Source organism: Camellia sinensis, unplaced genomic scaffold (genome assembly GCF_055761805.1).
Source record: "Camellia sinensis isolate YWXY unplaced genomic scaffold, ASM5576180v1 Unanchor1, whole genome shotgun sequence".
Lineage (NCBI taxonomy): Eukaryota > Viridiplantae > Streptophyta > Magnoliopsida > Ericales > Theaceae > Camellia > Camellia sinensis.
Window position 1 is genome coordinate 8952620 of NW_028128987.1, and position 12147 is coordinate 8964766.

Sequence of the window (12147 nt, forward strand, 5' to 3'; positions counted from 1 at the left end):
GAGCTTAAAAGGAGAAATACGACTAGCTTGCTTTGATGAGGATGTAATAAGGTAAAATACAAGCAAAAGTGTTTTGATATGTATATTTTCCACAAATTACCAAATTGTTGTGCATGTTTTTTATTGGGAATACATACAAGTTGATACAAAGAATTTTTGGAAAATAATGAGGAGGAAGTTTGGGCAAACACATGTTTGAAAACATGTTATTGACGCATCTTTTGCAAAGCATATATCTTTTAGAAAGTTTTAACTCATTTTTTATAAAATTTTAACTCACTCTTTTAATCAATGACAATATAATGTTTGTTTTTCTTACGTAATTATAATTTGATTGGCAAATTATTGGCAATAGTAGCACTAACGTGTGGCAGAATAAATGGCGGAACCGGACCGATTTCACCCCTCTAGTGTGCCACCAGCTTAGTTTTAGGTAAAAGAGGGCTGGAATAGTGGAATTTAGCTCCAACGGAATTCCAATTAAGTGGTTGCGGCATTGCCAAGCCCTTAATCGTAAACAGTGAATTGAAATGGAGTCATTGCCAAGGTTTGTGGAAACCACAAGCAGCTTCGATGTCGATATCGACCGATCATGCAACTACAAGTTGGTCCCATGGCTTACCTAGGATGAATGGGAGTTCGTTAGAGACTCTCTCTACTCTTCTTCCCCACACTCCATTGCCTCAGCTAACATAAAACTCCTATTTTCCAGGAAAATTTTCTCGAGAAACAAACGGAGGTTACGCTATGTTTGGATTGAGTGATTTGGAGAGAAAAGAAAAGAAATGAAGAGATATGTATTTTTTTTTATTTGTCTGGATAACTTCAGTGGAGAGAAATAGGAAGAAATGGAGAGAAACTCATTTCTCTTATAAGCCTCATTTTCAATCTTCCCAAAAGTGGAGAGATTGGGAGAGAAAAGAAACCATTATTTTCATAATACCAATTTTGTCCCTATAAAAATAAAGGAAATAAAATGATTGAAAATATAAAAAGGTTATTTTGGTAATATAACATAAAATAATTTATCTTCTTTTCTCTTAATGAAATCTAACTAAACAAGAATGAGAGAAATCGCAATCATTTTTTTTTTATTTCTTCCTTATCCAAACAAAAATGAGAGAAATCACAATCATTTCTTTTCTTTTCTTTTTTCTTATAACTTATTTAATCCTTTCTTTTCTTTTCTCTCCCAAGTTCCCAAACATAGTGTTAATGATATTACAAATTTTAGCATGAACAATTGGGGTTTTCTAGATAACGGTGTGGCGAAGCAGAGGGTGTCTTCCTGTTGTGATTGAAGTAACCGCTTCAATTGTTGAAATTCAGCAAAAAGATCCTTTTTTTAGGTAATGAATTTTTTTCTCCAAACTTTTTTTGGTCAATATTCCAAACTGAAATAAACTTGAATGTTGTGTGTTTATTTATTTTATTACTATACCGAGGAATTGTCTTTGTCAATTGTAGAGTTGACCTTGGTGATGATGCTTTCGACTCGGAGGAGATGCTGACGATGCTATATTGCATGGCAATTGTGAGGTAATTATTGTTTTATTGATGAATTATTCTCATGGGTTTTTGGGTTGATGCATTAAGAGAGAAAAAGAGATTAATTTGCAATTGTTACTCTGTGTTTGGTTGGGGGATTTGGAAACAGAAAGGGAAAATTTGGTTATAATTTTCTTTTCCTAGTGCTTTTATTTTTCTTGTTTTTATTTTTTTATACTTCATTGGTACTGCTAAAGCTTGTTTGGCTATAAGAAAGCATTCATTCTCTCCTAATGTCGTTTATGTGTATGACTATGTTGGAAGCAGTTGAAAGTTTTTAAATGGGGTTGAAGTTGATAAATATTTTCACCTCAGGTTGAGACTTATACTCATTATTATTATTTTTTTGTCTAACTTGTATTTCAGAAACAAAATGATTTATTGTTTTATGTCAAAAAGAAGATCCAAAAGCATTTATCAAAAAAAAATTATAATAAGAAGATCCAAAATCAACTATAGGATAAAGTTACTTGTATGTTCTCAACTCCCAAAACTCCACGCCCTTAGGCGAAAAAAGAAAGGAAAATATGGAGCTCTTAATATATATATATATATATATATATATATATTTCTTATATGAAAACTTGGTTGGCTTCATCCACACTCCCTTTAAAAGCAATATGTTGCGCCCTCTTTTAAGAGGAGGGGGGGTGAGTTGGTGGGCTTAACCAATGCTGGCTTAGGTTATATCATGGTTCATGTTAAAAGTAGTGGTAAAAAAAATCATAGTTGCTCCAGGCAAGGTTGTTAAGATTGCGATCCGGATCGTAGGATTGTACGATCCTACGACTCATTATACACTATTCGATCCGGATCGTACATCGGATCGACCCCAAAGCAGGATCGTGGTGGGATCGACGGGATCGGTAGGATAGCATCTAGATCGCGACTCCATACGATCCAGATTTGAAGGATTTTTTGGGCAACTTAAAGGCCAAATCGGGACCTAAAATGAGAGAAACAGAGAAGCAAAGCAGATTAGGGCAAACGAAGAAGACTGACCTGGGGAAAGAAAGATTCAATCATTCAACATCAAACGAAGCCTGACCTGGGCAAACGACTCCAGGTACGCTGCTTCCTCTTCTTCTTCTTCTTCTTCTTCTTCTCCCTCTCTCTTCTTCGCTGCGACTCCACTCCAGGTGTCTGCTGCTCTATTTTTTTTTCTTCGAATTCGAAGACTCTTCTTCTTTCTTCGCTGCTCAACAGCTCTTCTTTCTTTCTTCATTGATCTCTCCTTCTTTCTTCACTGAATCACCTCCTTCGGTGATTTTTTTTTTTGGCTCTTATTTATTTATTTATTTATTTTTGGTTCTGATTTATTTATTTATTTATTTTTGTTCTGTAAAAAAAATACTAAAAACAACTGAACAATCATTCTTCACCATAAAGAAAGTTTACTATGTGAATCAACATCTGGGTATGATCTGAGCACCTTACTGTTGTAAAGCTCTTTAGATGACCAAGTCATTATCTTATTTATTTATTTATTTATTTATTTCTTCATTGAATCACCTCTTATTTATTTTTTTCCTTCACTGAATCACATTCATTTCCTTCACTGAATCACATTCTCTTTTTTCTTTTCTTTTTTTCTTCTTCAATTTTCCTTCTTCTTCTTTGTTGCCTGCAATGCTATAAATGATAATGCTACTGTTGTTTTAATTAGCCCCTGGGAATGGAAATTAAAAACATGAACTGTCTCTGTCTTGTGCCTTTTTACAATTTGCCAAATGTTTACAATTTGTTGCAATTGCAGGAATGTCAACCTCTGGTTCAAGAAGAGAGAGGAAGAGGAAAAATGTTGCTGGTCTAAGATCTGATCCTGGTTGGGAACACGGCATTGAAGTGGATGTTGCAAGCAAAAAGGTAAAATGCAAATACTGTAATATTACTGGTTCTGGAGGAATATATAGATTGAAACACCATTTGGCATGCACTCATCAAAATGTTGAACCATGTCCCCAAGTTCCAAAAGATGTTAGGGAAAAATTTATGAGTCTTTTGAGAACTCAAACATTGGAGTCTCAAAATAAGAAAAAGAGAATGCTTGATATTGGTGATGATGATTCTGATGAAGAAGTGGAATTATTGCATGCCGGTGGCCATGGAAACAAACAAAAACATTATGGGCGTATAGATAAATTTGTGGTGAATAAGTCTTGGCATCAAAATCAAAAAACTATCAATCAATTATTTAAGAAAGAAGAGAGAGATGATGTAACAACCCACATTTTTGTCCTAGTCATGTTGCATGCATTTATATGTTTTGCCATGTTAAGATTGCTGTAGCAACCCATATTCATGTTGTAGTCATGTTCATGTTCACTTACACAACTTTGTCTTGCTAGGTTTGCATCCATGAATCTTGTCTTGCTTTGTGTTTATGTGATTTGTCTAGGTGTTGTGTGCCTGTTTTGTTCCTTCCTTGGTGCCTCAAGCCTAAGTTATGTTTAGCCGAAGCTATGCCAAGCCTAGGTTACGTTACGCCTAGATCATTCCAAGCCGAGGTCATCTTCAGTCTAGAAGTATCTTGGAACCTCTTTGTTTGACCTCCACCTTCGCCCTGACATATTGGCCGAGATGGTATTATCTAGGCCGAGGTGTGAATCACCAAGGCCGAGATGTGTATCATCTAGGCCGAGATGTTACCTTTGCACCTGAGTGATCTTGTCTTAGAGTGGTATGACCTAGACCGAGGTGTGGCACATCTAGGCCAAGGTGTGGCACAGCTTAGTCAAGTGTTGTCCTTCCCAGCCGAGGTCATTGTCACCTTAGTTGCCGAAGCCTTGTCCTTAGCCGATGTCACCCCTTGCCGAAGTGTTTTGCCGAGTAGCTTGTTAGATACGCTTTGTCATAGTCTTGTCTTGTCAATCTATCACCTTTTTAACGAGAACCAACCAGCCGTCGCCATGTGTTTGAGCTGAGAGTTAAGTCAGCCGATAGAGAGAGAAACCTACCATTTGTTGTATCTTTGTTTTGAAGAGTAGAGAGAGAAGCTCTAGAGGAGGGAGAAGAGTTCTTGAGGGAGAGATACATTTCCAAGCTTGATTCCCAAAGATCAAACCGTTAGATCCGTGTTCTAAGGTTAGATTCTTGATCTGCTCTTGTCGTTCTTTATGTTTATGTTATTGCATTGCATGATTGAATATGATTTGTAAGCCATGGATTGCTTTGAAGTTCGATTTTAGAAAGAGAAAATAGCATTCATGTGTTCTTCAAGAAAAGTCATGTTTTGATCCGAAGGCTCATGCCTAGATCCATGTTTTTGTGTTTGTTTTCGCATGATTTTCTAGCATGGGTACCCAGGTCCATGTTTTCGAACTCATAGCATGAAATCCCAGATTTTTGTAATAAAGAAGTTATGATTTTGGCATTCATGTTCTTCATGATCTTCATGTTCATGTTCTTCCTGTTCTTCACGGGTGGAAACCCAGATCTCCAGGCCTCACTTCCCGAGGTGTAGTCGCCGAGATCACTCTCACCTAGACCTCACACTTAGGCCAAGCATCGTATCTCACCTTGGCCTACCTTGCATGATCACTTGCACCTTTAGTTTGTCTTGTGCGCACCTCGGCATGCAGCCGCACGCCGAAGCCTAGGTAGTCACACCTCGGCCAGGAGGTGTAGGACCTCGGCAAAGACCAGGTTAGTACCCAGCATGTCTTTTTGACATGTAAAACAGTGTTTTGACTTCCAGCATGTTTTTCCAAGATTAATTGCATGCATGTAAGACTTGTTTTGAGAAGTATGTCCTGTATGCTTTACCTTGTAGGACTTGGACCTTTGCCTTGATCCCGACGTCCCAAGAATTAAAGTGAGTGGTATTTTTAATAAAGTTATGTTATAACGTTTTGATAAAGCTTTGACTTGTTTTGATAAAAGTATTTGTTAAGCATGAATGATATCCCTACTTTATGTATCAAGTATAAACTCTATTTTGGATGGCAATGTATCAAGTAAGCTTTGTTTTGATGACAATCTTTGAAAGTCCGTACGTGCCAGGGGACTTTAAGCTTTTGTGGCACAAGTCCGTACGTGCTAGGGGACTATAAGCATTAGTAACACACATGTGAAGTCCGTACGTACTAAGGGACTATAAGCATTAGTAGCACACATGTGAAGTCCGTACGTGCTAAGGGACTATAAGCATTAGTAGCACACATGTGAAGTTCATACGTGCCAGGGGACTCTAAGCTTTTGTGGCACCTTTGTTTGTTTGGTCCGAAATGTCATCACCCCATGTTATAAGATTTGACGTATGTTAAGTAAGTTTTGTAAGATCAAGTTTGATGAACAAGATTTATCTCATGTTTTGTACAAGCTATGATAAGTATGGTTTTGACAAAGATATATATTATGTATGGTTTTGAAAGACCCCGGGAATCATTCATTTAACCCCTTTATTACTTATACCATTCACTGAGTATCCAAGCTCACCCTCCCTATGTATGTATGTAAGTAACAAGCAAGAAGTCGGCTACACCGAGATGTGTGTTTTGTATGCATGTTATGTCGGCAGTGAGGATGTCGGCAATCTTGAAGCTTTTGTGTTTGAACATGTTGGCTTAAGAAGCCCTTTTGTTAAGATGTAATATGTATTTTTGTACTTCATTTCTATATGTATTCAAGTTGTAAAGCTATGTAAAGATGTATGCCATTCCATTTGACTTATGCACTGCTCTTATGGACCACTTGTATTTTAGATTATTGCTTCCGCACTTGTGAGCCCCCTATATCTATACTCTGATTGTGTGTGAATTTTGGAAGTTGGCCTTCGGTAATCACGGATTACTAGCCATCACGGCACCAAACTACTAGGGGCAGTTTGGGGTCGTGACAGATGATGTTTGTCAAACAATTGCCCAGTTTTTTTACACTAGTGCAATTCCTTTCAATTGTGTCAACAACCCCATATTTTCACTTATGGTTAAGAAAATTGGAGATTATGGAAAAGGCCTTGTGCCACCATCTTACCATGAAATTAGGGTGACATTTTTAAAAAAAAGAAGTGCAAGAGACATTACAATTGCTTGATGAGTTCAAGGAACAATGGAAGAAGACCGGGTGTACAATTATGTCCGATGGATGGTCGGATAGAAAGAGAAGATCAATTTGTAATCTTCTTGTCAATAGTCCTAATGGAACTATCTTTCTATCCTCATTGGATGCATCCGACATTTCAAAAACCGGTGAAAAGGTTTTTGGGATATTGGATGAGATTGTTGAGAAGGTTGGAGTGGAGCATGTTGTGCAAGTGGTGACCGATAATGCTTCTAATTATAAGTTGGCGGGAGAAATGTTAATGGATAAGAGGAAGAGCTTGTTTTGGACACTTTGTGCCGCTTATTGCATAGATTTGATGTTAGAGGATTTTGAGAAGCAAATCTAACTTCATCGAGTTACAATTAAAAAGGGAAAAAGAATTATGGCATACATTTATTCAAGAACAAATCTTATTCATTGGATGAAGGAGTTCACAAAAGGTATTGAACTTATTAGGCCCACGGTAACACGATTTGCCACATCTTACTTGACCTTGAGGCGGCTTCATGAGCAAAAGGGTGCATTGTTCTCTTTGTTTACATCATCCAAGTGAAGGAATAGTCGATTTGCAAGGTCTCAAAAGGGTAAAAAAATTGAAGATATTGTTTGAGATACTCGTAATTTTTGGAAGGGCGTTTCTATGTGCTTGAAGGCTGTGGTACCTCTCATTAAAGTACTTAGATTGGTGGATTTGGATAAGCATCCGGCGATGAGATTCATTTACGAGGCAATGGATCGTGCGAAAGAGGAAATTCAAAGCAATTTCAATAATGTTTTTACATGGTAAACTTTTAATTAGTTAATCTTATTTACTTTACTATTATATTTCTCTAAACTTTTTGTTTGTTCATTAATGCTCTTTATTTAATGGTGTTAGCTATGATCCTATGTGGACCATCATTGATAGAAGATGGGAATCCCAACTCCATCACCCATTGCATGCTGCAGCATACTTCTTGAACCTTCAGTTTCATTACAGTCCTAATTTTTAGCCCGATGCGGAGGTTAAAATTGGGCTATACAAATGTCTTGAAAGAATGGTTCCTGATGTTAATGAGAGGGTGAAGATAGATTTGCAAATTGATGCATCCAAGAGTGCAAGAGGGCTCTTTGGCATACAAAATGCAGTCATGACTAGGAAAAAGAAATCTCCAGGTGTTTTTTTATTTTTACTATAAGTTGATTTGTATCATTTTTAATATCTTATTATTTTTTTTCATTTCATCAATTTTAAATTTATAACTAAACTTTCATGTAGCTGATTGGTGGGACTCTTTTGGTGATGAATGCCCTGAGTTGAAAAGGTTTGCAATTAGGATATTTAAGTTTAACATGCAGTTCATCGGGGTGTGAGTGAAATTGGAGTGCTTTTGAGATGGTACATTCAAAGCGGAGGAATCGTTTGCACCAAAAGAGAATGAATGACTTGGTGTTTGTCATGTACAATTTGAAATTGAGACAACGACACATGAATAGACAAACAATCGTGAATCCATTATGTTTGGATGATATCCCATCAGATGATGAATGGATAATAGAGAGAGAGACTTCGACTCTTCCAAGAGAAGGAAATTGGTTGAGTGTGCTTGATAGGAATGCTCGACATGGATGTGATTCGGATAAAGACGAAGTGGAGGCCCTTGCAAGGAATTTAGAAGAAGCTTGTAAGTTTATGTACACATCTTTTAGTTTTAATTAGAAATTATAACTTTAATTTTACTTTTAATTTTTTTGTTTACTCTAACTTAGGTCGTGATCATATTGGTAAAGAACATGATGAAGTTCATGAAGTAAGTGATGTTGATGCTATAGATCAAAACATGGATGCTCGAAGGGATTTTGATCATGACTTTGAAGATGCTACTATTGGTGAAGACATTGAGGACTTGGATGGCACCGGGGGTGGTGATGGTGATGATGACGATGATGACGTGGCAATGATTAATGGTGATTGTGGCAATAATGATGATAATTTCGGCGACAATGATGGCTTATTGTAGTTTTTATTTCTTCTTCCTTTATTTAGTTTGTTTTGTTTTCATTAAGAAACAATGACAATGGTGTGCAAGTGTTAGTATTTGGTTTTATTATGTTTTTGACTTCTTTTTTTGAAAAAAAAATGTTTGAATGCTACATTGAATTGTTATATTTCTTTTTTGGGGGCTTATTCTATATATATTTTGATAGTATTATTTAGTCATATAAAAATTATTGCATTTTTTTATCATTTTAGTAGGATCTTACAATCCTCGATCCGATCCTACGATCCGATCCGACAAACCCCTAAAACGATCCTGTGTAGGATCCCGATCTTAACAACCTTGGCTCCAGGGTTTTGATATATTTTGTATAGATATGCAACTATAAAAAGCCAAGCTTACTAATATCGAGTAAGTACTTTAAGCTTGGCTTGTTTTCCCTAGAATTTGAGGTTGTATTGAAAAGTGAAGTTCAACCTTTTCTTTCTTTGTTACAATTTGGGTGGACACTGTCACGAGCTGTATAGATATTCTTGCAACCATCGTTAAATTTGATGGAAAACCCAAGTTGATTAATATATTTAAGCTTGGGTTGCCTTCCCTAAAAATTGAGGTTTTGTTGAAAAGATAAGCTCAACCCTTTTCTTTCTTTGGTGCAATTTGGGTGGACATTATCACGAGTTGTACATCCAAACCTAATTAGTCTTGCAACCATTGTTAAACCTAATAGAAAATCGTAAAGGATAATTTAGGAGGTAAATAATAATCAGTGTGTTTGATTTTAATTTTCTAAATTCAGTTTTCTAAAAATTGAGTTTTTTATTTTTTCATGTTTTTTTTATTTTTAGTGAATATTTTTTTAATTTTAAGCAATTTTTTTTTTACTTAGATGTATCTAAATAGTAAATTATTTGTGAAAAAATATTTAAAAAAATTAATTAATATACAAAAATACAAAAAATGTACTATTTTTTTATATTTTTGGTATTTAGTGAATTTTTTTAAAGATTTTTTTAAAAAATATTATCTTTTCTAAGTGTATTTATGTTAGGTGTGTCTAAAAATTAAAAAAAAAATCTTAAATATTAAAAAAATTCAGTGAAAACAAATAAAAAAAAAGGAAAACGAAAAAGTAGAATTTTTTGAAAAGTGAATTTTGAAAACTAGAAACAAATAGAGTGAATGCTTTTTTTTTTTTTTTTAACTATTGTTTTGAGCTCAGCTTTCTAACCCAAATGAGCTAAACATTTAGGCTTGAGATGGCGGATATAAAAAAAAAAGGGTGGCCCTTCACATAAGGCTCTCGCAAAAGTGTTACCCCCATATCTAGGGAGATTGTTCTCTTAACTTGAACTTGTGTCTTTAGAGATGCAAATAGTAAGCCTTACGATGGGGCCAAGATGCCATCTCTGAGGAAGTTATTAATGAAAAATCTTAAACGTCTCAACCTTATCCTCGATCTTGATTGGCAAGGCTTAAGAGAAAATTAGGAGAATTGAGATAATGTATTGATAGTTTAAGCTTGCATTGCTGAACAAACGGTTCAATTTTATTATCTATTTAGAAAGTCTCTCCTGCTTTGTTCCTCTGAATGCCATTTGTGTGTATGGTTCTTTAACTTTTGCCTAGGAAATGATGTTGTACCTGTGTCAGTTTATACTTTGTTATGAGTTTATTGCGTTGAGATGGGTTTGGCTCAAGCCTTTCTGCCACAATGGTAGTTTAAGGATTTGGACTTGAACTTGGCTTGATTTGATTCTCAACTCCTTTCATAGGTTTGATCCTTAATGAAGCTTCTTAATTTGAAGAATTCTAGATTGTGAAATTCTCTTACCACTTACTAGATGAAATGCTTCACTTTTTTGGCCTAAAAAGTAATATGAAATTTAGTATAATTTTGTAAAACTTGTTCTTAGCTGCTACAACATTAATTAAAAACTGTTACCAACACTCAAATTGTGATAAACAAGGTCATAAATTGCTCATCAATTATTATTATTGCCATATTTTGCGCTTGAAGAAAATTCATGGCTCTAGTTATGATTCCTATTATATGATATCATCAAACCACGACTGTTACATCAACTAATACTGTGATTTAAAACCATGAGCTGGGAATATTGGTGTATGTCTTACCTATATATGTATGACAATAATTTATAATTTCAAGATAAGTATACTTGTCATTGGTATACCATATTTTTAAGGGTAATACATTTTATAGTCTATTTCCTTAAAATAAAATGTGTGTGGCATCTATAAGCACATGTTATTCTAGGAATTAGTGTTGTGAAGTGTTGAACTATAATAAATAACCCATCTATACATAATAATATGTACAGAAATTGCTGATTTGATGAGCGATAAATAAGTTGAAAGTTGAAAAGTATTTTCCCCCCTCCCCTGCTTTTATTGGTTTAATTGCTTGCTTACTAGTGTTTTAATTGTGGGCACCTTCTTATTTTTTATTTTCCCTCTTTTGGGGGTGGGGGGAAGGAGCATTGTTAAGAAGATATGCCTTTTCATTTCAACTTTTAGTGACCACTCGAGCATGTGTAAGCTTCATGTTGTAATTGAATGTGATTAATTTTGCTCTCTACATGTTTATGACCTTCAGTTTCAAACTTTACGAAGAAATTAGGCTTAACTCTTAATTTTTTTTTTTTTTTTTTTGAAGGCTTGTGAATGGTGTTGTTGAGAAGACACACAAGAAGACAGAGGTATCAATTGCAAAGGCAGCTGATGCAATCAATATTCCACGTATGCTGATTGATATTCTCCATGGTAAGGAACTCCGAATAATCATTGAGCTCAAATCAAAATATGTATTTTCTTTATCTAGTTATTAACATTTTATCTTGCTATTCTAACCCCTAAGTCTAGGGAGTTGGTTACTTTTGAACCCCACCACTTTCGAGTCACATTAGAGAGTTAACATTTTAAGGCTTAGGGTGCATTCATTTTTGAAAAGTGTTTTCTATTAAAAAAAACAGATAAAACGGAAACTTACATTGATCAATCTCTCTATTTTCATCTAGTTATTAACATTTTATCTTGCTATTCTAACCCCTAAGTCTAGGGAGTTGGTTACTTTTGAACCCCGCCGCTTTCTAGTCACATTAGAGAGTTAACATTTTAAGGCTTAGGGTGCATTCATTTTTGAAAAGTGTTTTCTGTTCAAAAAAACAGATAAAACGGAAACTTACATTGATCAATCTCTCTATTTTCTCTACTGGGTTGGCAACTAGATACCACTAAACCAACATTCGGTCTATCATTGATGTATTCTACAAACTACGGTCATGTTTTTCCCTTAAATGACATATAAGTAAAAACCAACATTGGTCACTCTTTGATGTTTATTTGTAGAGGGTTCTCACCCTGATCTCCCTTCACTTCGGCTTGTTCGTCTTGCTTCAATTAAGGTATGTATATGTTCTCTTTCTGTCATATATAATCTAATCAAATTGTCCTCATTGGGAGTATAGCGATCCCGGTATTCCCTGTTATTGTTTAACTGTAATCCAGATTCGGTTTCGTGAGGGTGCTGCTGTCTTATCCTCTTACTATTCCTTTC

The 12147-nt window shown here is 35.3% G+C and overlaps 1 long non-coding RNA gene across 1 annotated transcript; it reads left to right on the forward strand.

Moving 5' to 3' along the window:
• The first annotated feature begins 1246 nt into the window (after positions 1-1246).
• LOC114298183 (uncharacterized) lies at positions 1247-11407 on the forward strand. Its single transcript, XR_014357665.1, has 3 exons — positions 1247-1349; positions 1468-1539; positions 11248-11407. It is a non-coding gene; the product is annotated as an uncharacterized LOC114298183 (long non-coding RNA).
• Positions 11408-12147: the final 740 nt, after the last annotated feature.